This window comes from Peromyscus maniculatus, chromosome 15 (assembly GCF_049852395.1).
Source record: "Peromyscus maniculatus bairdii isolate BWxNUB_F1_BW_parent chromosome 15, HU_Pman_BW_mat_3.1, whole genome shotgun sequence".
NCBI lineage: Eukaryota > Metazoa > Chordata > Mammalia > Rodentia > Cricetidae > Peromyscus > Peromyscus maniculatus.
The window spans coordinates 14,544,111-14,555,927 of NC_134866.1; the positions used below are offsets into that span (position 1 = coordinate 14,544,111).

General features: G+C 44.3%; 1 long non-coding RNA gene across 1 annotated transcript; it reads right to left on the reverse strand.

Annotated features, from left to right (window-relative positions):
* Window positions 1-3,673: 3,673 nt before the first annotated feature.
* LOC121822894 (uncharacterized) lies at window positions 3,674-9,570 on the reverse strand. Its single transcript, XR_006064199.2, has 3 exons — window positions 9,284-9,570; window positions 5,532-6,104; window positions 3,674-5,341 (listed from the first exon to the last, which is right to left on the reverse strand). It is a non-coding gene; the product is annotated as an uncharacterized LOC121822894 (long non-coding RNA).
* Between the last annotated feature and the right edge of the window lie 2,247 nt (window positions 9,571-11,817).

Genomic DNA, 11,817 nt, shown 5'->3' on the forward strand with positions numbered 1-11,817 from the left:
AATGAAACAGGAGGTCAAGGCCTCTGGGGCCCATGGTGCCCAGTACCAGAAGCAGTGAACTAGTTTCAAAACAAAGCAAGTTTGGGAAGCTTTTCTAAATCTGACAGGTCACGTATACAAGAAATGTGAATGAAGTCTTCTAAAAATTTCCATCAGTCCTGAAAATGTACAAGGTGTTAGCTTTTATTCCTGTGATGACGACAAACTCCTCTGTGCTATCAATGGTCAAATGTAATTTTCAGCTGGTCATGCTAGAGTTCAGACTAATTTCGTTTCTATCTCCGTAGAAAATGTGAGCACAGACAAGTTATTCTCTGCAGACATGCTCAAGGGGTGTCGGCAGTTTCCTCTCTAGTGCTGTGACAAAGACTATGACCCAAAGCAACCTGGGGAGGAAAAGGTTTATTTCACTTTGCAAGTTATATATAGAATACCATGAAGTGAAGTCACGGCTGGAACTCAAGGCAGGAAGGAACCTGGAGGCAGGAATTGAATCAGAGGCCATGGAGGAGCACTGCTTGCTGGCTTGCTCCTCATGGTTTGCTCGGCCCCTTTTCTTATAACGCACAGGACCACCTGCCCAGGGGTAGCACCACCCATTGGGAGCTGTGTCCTCTCACATGAATCACTACTCAAGAAAATGCCCCACAGACTTATCTACAGGTGATTTGATGGTGACAATCTCTAAGTTGAGATTCCTTCTTCCTAAAGGACTCTAGCTTGTGTCAAGTTCATGGGGGGGGGGGGGAGGAACTGACCAGCACAAGGAGTATACAGCCTTCCAAATTATAAACTTTCACAAATGTATAATTTGTGACCATTTCTTCATTCAAGCTATTGAATATTCAATTTTGACCCAAGTTTATGTTGGTGATTGGCTTGTTGTTTCAATCCAAATGATGCTCAGAGATTGTGAGTGTCACAAGACCGGAATCTGCTCCTCCCCTCCCCCCCAAGGAGCCTGAGGCTGAGGGGCCAATGTGGAGGAAGAAGAAAGGTTCACGGGACTCTGAGAAGCAAAAGACAGATGTCTGCAGGGCAGTGTTGTTGGCTATGGGGGAGTTCCTGGGATGTTAGAATCTACGTCTTTTATGTCTGCTCTCGCGGAGCATGCCAGCCTCCTCTCAGCTCTGCTTCTGAAAATCTTTCAGGAACTCCTGCATGGCTCCACGTCACTTTGTTGCTTATAAGCAGCATGTCTGCAGTGGAGTCAGTAAGCATGGACTTGGGAGATTAGACCAATAGAAGCTGAGGACACCCAGTTCAATTCAAACTCCCGATCGACCTTCAGTTTTCTTTGGGCATGTTCCATGAAACACTGGCATCTTGTCTGGAAATCCTACCTGGGGAGCTTCCTTAAAAATATATGTTAGCAGGTTCCTAAGGACATTCATGTGTGTATGAAAGTGAGTGAAGGGGCTGGAGAGATGGCTCAGTGCAGTGGTTTAGAGCACTGACTGCCCTTCCAGAGGATCTGGGTTCAATTCCCAGTAGCCACATGGCAGCTCACAACTGTCTGTAATTCCAGTTCCCGGGGGCCCTGACACCCATGGCAAAACACCAACGCACATTAACAAAAAAAAAAATAAGTGAGTGAATGTGAGAAAGGCACAAGTCAAAAGAATCTTATGGCTGGGCGGTGGTGGCACACACCTTTAATCAGGAGGCACAGGCAGGCAGGTTTCTGTGAGTTTGAGGCCAGCTTGGTTTATGAAGCAAGTTCCAGGAAAGCCACCAGAACTACGCAGAGAAACCCAATCTCTAAAAAAAAAAAAAAAAAAATCTTGTGAACATTCACAATAAATCTCTCCAATTTTGCTTCATGTACATCTCACAAAATTGTTGTGTAGTGTCCATAATTGCAGTCCATAATTGCAATGCTGAAATGTTTAATTAATGGATTCTTTTGTCTCCCAGTGGATTGCGGCAAGTTACAGATGATCCCCAACAGAAGGACATTAACTGGGTAGGTGTGTGGTCCTCATTCCATACTCACTATTACAGCCTAACTGTGATAGTCAAGATGTTTTACCAAGCAGCCACTGAACACCAACATTACAGCATCCAGGGCCTTTCTTGGGCATGTGACTTGAATTTGCATGGTTCACAGGGTCTCTCAAACTTTGCTTAATTCTTGCCTACCACCATCTTAACATTTGGCATAGTTTTATCTTTGAACTTAAATTTTGCAAGTGAATTCTGATGGGGCAATGGACCATGTGAGCAGGAGTCATGTTTTTGTTTGTTTGTTTGTTTGTTTGGTTGGTTTTTGGTTTTTGGAGACAGGGTTTCTCTGTGTAGCCCTGGCTGTCCTGGATCTCGCTCTGTAAATCAGGCTGGCCCTGAACTCACAGAGATCAGCCTGCCTCTGCCTCCAAGTGCTGGGATTAAAGGCATGTGCTACCATGCCCAGTGAGGAGTCAGGGTTTTAACAGATGTTCCATTCGCTTATCATGTATGGTCTAGTTTACACAGGATGCAGAGCCTTCAGGGAAATTCCAAGTGAGTATAAGGTAAGCATGTTATGTTTAATAATGAATGAAGAAAGCCTGTTCAATGTCTCAAGAGGATGTCCTTCCATTCAAACCATGTCTGTCTGGAATGCAGAAAGGAAGCAATAATATTCTCAAAAAGTATGTATGTAGCAGGGTGGGGGTGAACTCAGATTCCCTGGAAGAGCAGGATAAACTCTTAACTGCAGAGTCATCTCTCCAGCCTCAGGAATGGCATTGTAAGAAATTCAAAGGGGGCTGGAGAGATAGCTCTGTAGTTAAGATCACCCACCCAGTAAACACCGCGGAGGCTCCCAATGGTTAGTAACTCCGGTTGCAGGAGATCCAACACCCTCTTTTGGCCTCCATAGGCACTGCATGCACATGGCGCACAGGCATACATGCAGGCAAAACACATAAAATAGATAATAATAAAGCAACTCAAAGAACCAAAGAAATCCACTAAACCCTCTATTATTTATATGTATTAGCCAATGACAAGTATAGAGAATGATGGTGTGGAAAGAAAGGGGAAATGGGCCATGCATAGCTCCTTTTCCTTAATCCTAGATAAATAAAATGTGTACATTAAGAAGTGAATGCAACTGGGTGGTGGTGGCGCATGCCTTTAAGCCCAAGACTACAGAGGCAGAGACAGGCAGATCTCTGTGAGTTCAAGGCCAGCCTGGTCTATTTCAGGATAGGCTCCAAAGCTACAGAGAAACCCTGTCTTGACAAATAAAAAAAAAAAAAGAAGCGAACATATTGAACTGGGTGTGATGATAAACTCCTTTAATCCCAGCACTGGGGAGGCAAAGGCAGGCAGGATTTCTGTGAGTTCAAAGCCAGCCTGGTCTCAAGTGAGTTCCGGGCAAGCAAAGGCTACACAGTGAGACTGTCTCAAAAAACAAACAACAACCAAAAGAAAGAAACTGGAATGGCTGAGTGGGTTTTTATGCAGTATTTCCATTGTCCTTATAAGAACAAAAAACGGCACAATACATGTACAAGGAATGGAATATGGAAATTCTTCAAAGGTTAAATGCTCTGATAATTTAATTTAAAATCGACATTACACAGTACAAAGATGAATAGTAAAATCTCTGCTAGTAACTTAAAATTCAGTTTCTATTTTCACTCTTAGTGACAAAGGGACAAATAAAAATGGTATGACAAGGGAGGGAAGAGAGAGAAAGCTTTTTATTTTTACTCTCCGAACCATACTACCCCCCCACCGCCGCCATGTTTGGAACAAGGGGGTCACGCATTCTCATTTTGCACTGGCCCCTATAAATTATGTAGCCAGCTCTGACAGCACTGACTTTTCAGATCATCCAAGAGCCGGCTTACATGCAATTAGGGTCACAGGAGAGGGTGGAGGTAGACCTCACTGCCTCACACTGTTATTTTAGGAAGGGCGGAGCGGACTGCGATTTCGTGAAGGAATGCACTTCAGAAAATAAGTATGAAGATGAAAGAGCGGGGAGAGCCGGGCTTTCATTACGTCCCGTCTCGGCATTCTCTTAACAAATGAAGGACAGATATCCCACGCAAAAAGAATGAAGAGGGAGAGCTGAGGAGGCCAAGTCTCTCTGGGTTCCTTTCCCAGAAAAACCTAAAGGACCACAAAGTAAAGCTGGGGATCCATCCGTGAAAATAATGATAGGCTCCATATCACTGATGTTACTAGCTATGAAAGATTACACATGTTTCCCTACCCCCAAATCAGCACAAATGTCAGCCTTGTGGGCACCTAAGAAGATTTTATTTAGGTTAACCGATCAATAAAATAAAAATAGACTCGATGATCATGGCTGGTGCTTTTTAGACTGCTTATCATAAATATTTTATGGAAATTTAAGCAAGCCCACAAAAATCAGTAGTTTTATATTCATTCCCTTGTCAGATTTTAAAAGTCCATTTTCCTTAAAGGTATTCCATTGCCAACATTGCCTAGACCGGTGACTCTGAAGGGGTTTTGCCCCTCTTCTGTTTGGAATCCTAAGTATGTCTTTACTTTGAAAAGCAGGCTCTCCCCAGGGAGGGTGAGTTACAGGAAAAGGGGCCATTTCCTAGCTCCCTCACATCTGCCGGTCCTAATCTCCAATCAACTGAAATTTTCAGGTGAGACTTACAAATAAAACCGAAACGTGTCTGATCTTTACGACCTGAGTTGTTGAATCAAAGCTGCTCGTTAGGGAGAAAGATCACAAAGGCGAGCAAACACACACAAGGAATTTGCTGCCACATTCTCCAGGCAGCAAGCAACATCTGGAGCGGACGGACTTAACTCTTTATCTCCCCCCCGCCATTGATTTTACGTAATACTCTGGTAAGAAATAGATGAGCCGTTTCCATGTACTACTGACCAGAAAACTGACTCATTGATGGTCTGTCTCCATGTCCTACAAGAACATGGAGGTTCTTACTTGGTGTGAATATATTTATTATGCTCTTATTTCACTCTGGACAATATTTCCGGAGTCTCTGTTCTTTCCAACGACAGTGTAAGATGATCCTGTAGCTATCCTACATTAGAGAAGACACCAGGGATTAGCCGTGGAATAAGTCGTCCCAACTCTCAAACTTGAAAGTGATAAAGACTGAATTCAACTCTGTGCTTTCTTCGGAGTCTATTGCATTTAACCATGTAAGTCTCTCAAAGGATTACCCTCACTTACTCACTACCTAGAGGTTAAGGTTAGCTAGTGGACTTTTGGATGAGCTGAATGGTGGTGGCACACACCTTTAATTCCAGCACTCGGGAGGCAGAGATAGACTCTGTGAGGTTGAGGACAGCCTGGTCTACGAAGTGAGTTCTTGGACGCCCAGGGCTACACAGAGAAATCCTGTCTCAAAAAAAAAAAAAAAAAAGATTAGCAAGTAGACTTCTGGATGAGCCTTTCCTCTTTCTCTTCCCAAAGAAGACTAGGGGTGTATGTGTGTGTGGGGGGGGCAGGGAGGAGGCAGACAGAGATAGAGAGAGGGACAGACAGAGACAGAGAGAAATAGAGATGTCTCTATACATGGGTGTGTTACCTGTGGAGACTGAGGGAGACAATGAGTGCTCTATTCTGTTGCTCTTTTCTTTCTTCCTTGAGACCAGGTCTCTCATTGAACCTGGCGCTCACTGGTTTTGACTGGTCTGGCTACCAACAAGTCCCAGAGATTCTCCGAGGGTCTCGACATCCCCCAGCTGGCTCTGTGCTGCTCCAATCTCTGGCCTCTCTGCGTTGGGGTTGCAGGTGTACATGCAGCTTTTGATGTGTACGCTGAGGATCTGAACTCAGGTCCTCAAGCTGAAAGAGCAGGCACTCTTCCCTCTGAGCTGTCCCCCAGGCCCTCTGAGTTGTGAAAGGCAGAACAACCAGAAGGAAGTACAGCTCAGTACAAGCCCAGTGCTCTTTGCCTCTGCTCAGGATCGTTGTATTCAAGCTGAGTGTGTTTCCTTTTGCTGTCTCAAGTTTGAAGGGTTCCAGAAATACCCGATGTTTCCAGTAGTCTCAGAAAATAGAAGTTAGTGGTAGTTGATGGACTCCTGTAGAGTTTTAGGATGGTGTGTCGGATGATCCAGGGGCATCGGTGAGAGGATACACTGACCGCTGAATCAGCCTGTATTCAAAAAGAGTAGAGTTGCATGCTAAAGTAATCTATACAGAGCCTCCAGATAATGGAAATATCCTGCCAAACTTCAATAGGTACTTTGAAAACCCCTGTGCATTATCACTTGAGAAGAAGAATCATAGGCTGGATGATAATGTGTGTTATGACAATTTTATTTTGTGGTCACTATCAATCTGAGAAGACATTTGAAGTGATCAATGCATTTGACCTTGTCTTGATAAACCTTTTTTGAGAATCAATAATTTTGATAAGGAAATTTTATCAGAACTATCTTTAAAATATGTTTAAATGTGAGTGCAGGCTCCCATGGAGGCTGGGAGAAGATGTCAGATGCCCTGACAGGCAGTTCTGAGGTGTTTGATGTAGGTGCTGGGACCCAAACTCAAGTCCTCTGTCAGCACAGCACGTGCTGTGGTCTGCGGAGCCTTCTCCCCAACCTTGGCTTACCAGATTTATAAATGACCAAATACGAATCAATCAAGATTCTTGATATCATAATAGCCTTGAAATCTTGATCACTATGAAATAGATGAAATTAATAAAAAATGCAAAGATTTTATTGGTATAAATTTTTTAAGTTAGCATACAAATTTGGGGTTCATTATAGCACTTTTATACATATATACATACATGTATACATGCATACATACATACATGCCGTACTTTCTTATCATTTGTGTCCCTCCCACACTGCTCTCCCCATCTGCCTATCTTGCTGGTCCCCTTCCATCTCTCAGGTCGGCCCCCTTCCTGCTTTCATGTTATAGGAATTCCTTTTTGATCCCCTGCCCCTGTTTGGATTTAAACATATACTTACCGACCAGTTACCTTGTTTTTTTTTTTTTTGCGAGGGAGTGTCTTTTTTTGTTGTTGTTATTTTGACTTTTTTTTCCTTTCTAGAGTTGAGGACTGAACCCAGGGCTTTGTGCTTACTAGGCAAGTGCTCTACCGCTGACCTAAATCCCCAACTCCAACATTGACTCATCTGCAAAGACAGCTTGCATCAGGCAGGATGTGTGGTGGTAAGGAGTCTCCCAAAATCCAGTTGACTGAAGCACCATAATTTTACTTCTTACCTACCCACAGGCATGTCATCTAGGCCCCTCGGTGCCCAGTCTGTTCACTCTGGGGTCCAGAGGGATAGATTCAGTCCAATGCAAGCTCTCATTTGAACGCTGTTGCCTAGAATCAGTCTCAAATTAGTTCCTAAAGCTCTCAGCAAAGGAACACACTTCATCCGTCATCCCTCACAAGTGTTTTTCACATGAGCAATTGTCCTGCTGGATCTAACTTCCGTCTCATCAGGAATGAATGTTCTCTCCCCTGAGCACATTATAGGAGTCTATTTCCTCCAGGTGTGGTCATGAGACTTGGTCGGCCTTTGTGAGGTTTTATTTGATGGCGGAAGCCACATCAACTACAGAGTTGGTTGGTGAAAAAGTCAATGGATGCTCAGAGGGACCTGACTGGGATGTCTGTGCTAGGCTCCGACTAATGACCACCGGTGGCCTCCAAGCCTTAATACCCCTGGGATGTTACCTTCTATGGTGAAAGGGAGGCTGCAATGGTGGTTGACTGAAACGTTCTGAGATGTGAAGAGTGCTGTGGATGATGAGGGAGCTCATAATCTTCTTGTGGAAGAGGGAGAGAAAAAGAAATTGGCATGACATGTTTTGGAGATGAGTGAAAGAGCCCCGTCCAGCCTTGCTGACACACTGACTTTAGCTAAGACCCACTTCATACCCGAAACCCCCCTAGAACTAAATTATCATAAATTTCTGTTAAGCCAATCATTTTGCCATCTGATTTGGCAGCAATAAGAACCTAGCATGAAGGTGACAGAGGTGGCCCAGTGGTTCAAAGCACTTGCTGTTTCAGAGGCCCTGGGTTCAATTCCCAGCACCCACATGGTGGCTCACAACTGTCTATAACTCCAGTTCCTGGAGATTCAATGATCTCTTCTGACCTCTGCAGGCAACAGACATATACATGGTACACATGGCACAAGGACATACAAGCAAGCAAAACACCCACAATATATATTAAAAAATAAATAAATCTAAAAAAAACCTAAGATAAGATTTTTAAAAAGTAACTAGCTTTTTTGTCATATCTTTTGTTTATAGAAGCAAACAGAATGAAAAGGAGACTGGTTCTCTAGGGAAGCTTTGTTTAGTCAAGAGGAAACAGACTTTTGTATGTGACCTGTCTCATGGACATGGATGTGGTCACTAGCGCTGACTTCATCAGCAGGTGGCCTTGTGACTCCCGTTGACTCATGACAAGAATGACACCTATACATCGCTAGCACAGACTGTGTAGTTAACGCTGGGCTGAGGCATGAAGGCACTGGGTGTCCACCAGTCAAGCCTATTGCCAGAGAACCTTGCATTGGGTAGGAAATTTGGATACATTTTTTTTTCAAGTTCCTGCCACCGCTTTTCTTGTGTAATATTCCATACCACGGGATGCTTGTAGGTGGCCAGGGGTGTGCTAAAATGGAGCTCATGGTTGGTCTACCAGTAGGTGAGAGCCCATGTCCAAGGGAGGAGGCTGAGGAGGAGCCAGTGCAAAGGTCTGGAGGCAGGAAGGTGCCCACTGAGAACTCCAAGGAGAAGAGGCTGGGCAGGGGAAAAGCTACAGAAGGACACAAGCAGGACTTTGTTCATAGACTAGCAGGCGTTCGGACGATTGGATGGGAGGACAGAGCTTTCTGAGTGAATTCTATGGACACTCATATATGCTTTTAAATTCTACAGTCAGTCACACAGCTTAAAGTCTGGGGATAGATATAGAAAAGGGACTTGACAATTTTCAAGACTTTCCTCTTTTCCCTTACTCTTTGGAGTCTCTGTTACTGACCCCCATCTTCCTGGGCTACCCACTGAGATTATTTCTGGGGACACCACCAGCGTCCTAAGCATCTGGAGTGCTGGCCACAGTTCCAGCCTCATGGAAGTGGAGCCTAAGAGTCTCAAACCTCAGCCAGACCCCTAGGGCACGCCTCTGCTTCTTATACAGGAGATGCTACCATTCTGCAAAAAAAAAAAACGACACCCTTAAGATCTCTAACTTCCTGTATATTTTCACCAGCACGCCACCTGGCATGTAGTGTGTAAGAGAAAAAAATCTGTGCAAACAATAAGTAATTTCATCTAAAACTGTACCTTTGACTCCGTCTTATGCACTCCTTGGTGAGGACTCCTTACATTCCTGCAGGTTGCAGTACTCCTGAGACCCAGGCCAAATCCCAACTGCTGCCGGTCCAAATGGGCTCACACTTCAATACTGTACCAGATAGAGCCGAGAATCTTTCCTTTGCAAGAGCGTTCTCTGTTCAGTTTCCCCTGAGCTGGCAGGATCACCATGTACCTTCTATTTCAAGGGAAAATCGCAACAACTTTAGTTCGAATTTCTCTCTTCGGTTATCTGAAAAACTGCAAGAGCTCCAGGAGGTCCCCTCAGTGTTACATCTCCTCCTCCTCCTCCTCCTCCTCCTCCTCCTCCTCCTCCTCCTCCTCCTCCTCCTCCTCCTCCTCGGTGTATTAATCACTTGATGATGTAGGCCATTAGCTCCCTGACTCCTTGCCTTTTACACGGGATGACTTTGAGATTCTCTCTGAAGGCAGAGGAAATCTTTCACCGTTTGTTCTCAGGCCTATCCTAACTAGTACTGTATCTCACATTCACAGACATAACTCATGAAGCCGTCAACAAACAGCACTTAGTTCTGGCCCATGTGTGCCCCCTGACACCTCACCCTCAAGCATGCTTCAATGCTCAGCCCATCTTTGTTGGTACAGTATTACCAGGGACACGTGACAGCTCCTAAGCAAGGCTATGCAGATTTCCCATCGCCCTTTGTGCCCCCCCCCACCCCGGGCTCTGCCCAAGTGTCTGTTATTGCATATGTGGCATTGACAAGAAACTCAATTGATCACTTCTTCCCCCAATAACCTTCCAAGAAAAGAGACCATGTTGTTTTCATCTTAGCATTTGCATTGACTAGCAGCACAGAGCCTCTACACAGAAGCTGCAAAATAAATAATCATTTACAGTCATTACACGTAATTAATTACTGATTACATTGAATCAGTCATTGTCAGAGTTGATTTTGGGGAAATGCCTAGAATGGTTCAGTTCTGGCAGGCATCACGGCAGGCACCTAAGACTAGTCTCAAATGATTATGCTTTTGCATATTTTCACCAGGGTCTCTGGGATTGATTTATCCTGTTTTTCCTTTTACACTTAGGGCAGATAAAATGTATTAGATAACAGTTTCTGTTTTATTAGAAAACAATCTTTCCTAAAGCTTTCTGTTCCTTATTTTTGCTCCAAACCATGAGTTTGAAGTTTAGCATAGTGATAACGCATCAAATCTCAAGTAGTACAATAGATGATGAAAGTACTTATTCATCAGAGTCAATTAAACGTGATGAGATTCAGTTTGAAGGCTGCCAGATTTCCATGAGGCAAAAACTTTCTCCCTGTTCTGAGAGCTGCTTCCTGGAAATCACATACCATTTCATCCTGATGATCTCGGGGCATTCTTGGAGACCATGACTAGAATGTATTGAGTATTTGCTGTCCCTCACCCTAAATTCGTATATTGAAGTCCTATTTTACAATGTGATGCTATTGGTGGGTGCGGCCTCCGTGGAGATAGTTGGTTTATGAGGGTGGAAGCCTTGACCTAATTTCTTAGAACTCACTCATATTGGCATCCTAATCTTGAACCTCTAGCTGTAGAAACTTGAGAATAAATTTCTGTTGTGTTTAAGACACCTAGTGCTTTGTATTCTGTTGTAGAGAGTGTCTGACTATGTAGCCAAGGCTAGTATTGAACTTGCTTGATCCTCCTGCCTCAGCCTCCAGAGTGGTGGAATTACAGGCATACACCACTGTCTCCTGCTTGCAACGGTTATTGATGATGGAAACTGAAGAGCGAGCATTCTCTGATTGTATCACAGAGTACCACAACAACTCCAGCAGTGGCTTTGCAGCCTGGTCTTAGGAAAATGCCCCAGTGAATTCAGAGCACAGAAGCTTTCTCTTGGTAGATTCGTTAAGGAATAGATTGAAAACGAAAGTCACAGGCCGGGCGGTGGTGGCACACACCTTTAATCCCAGCACTCGGGAGGCAGAGGCAGGCGGATCTCTGTGAGTTCGAGGCCAGCCTGGGCTACCAAGTGAGTTCCAGGAAAGGCGCAAAGCTACACAGAGAAACCATGTCTCAAAAAACCAAAAAAAAAAAAAAAAAAAAAAAAGAAAAGAAAACGAAAGTCACGGCAGACCAACGAGGAGAGAGAGGAGAGAGGCAAGTCTCCCGCTACTACCTTCGTAATGGGGTTGGAGGCTCGGAAGAGGAACAGGAGACTCCACTGTACCTTTGCTCAGCAAGCCTTCAAAGTCTGGAGAGAAAGGCAGCGAAAGGGTAGGTCTAGGAGGAAATGAGAGAAAAGTTGCAGGAACAAAGATCCTACTGTTGTGGTTTGAATGAGAATGGCCCTCATGGACTCATATGTTTGAATAGTTGGTCCCCAACTAGTGGAACTGTTTGGGAAAGAGTGGAAAGGGTGGCCTTGTTGGAGGAGGTGTGTCACTTGGAGTGAGGTTTTAAAAGACTCTAGCCATTCCCAATTCCCAGTATATTTTGCTGTTGTTTTGTTCTTTGGTTTTTCTTTTTCCTCATTTTTAAAA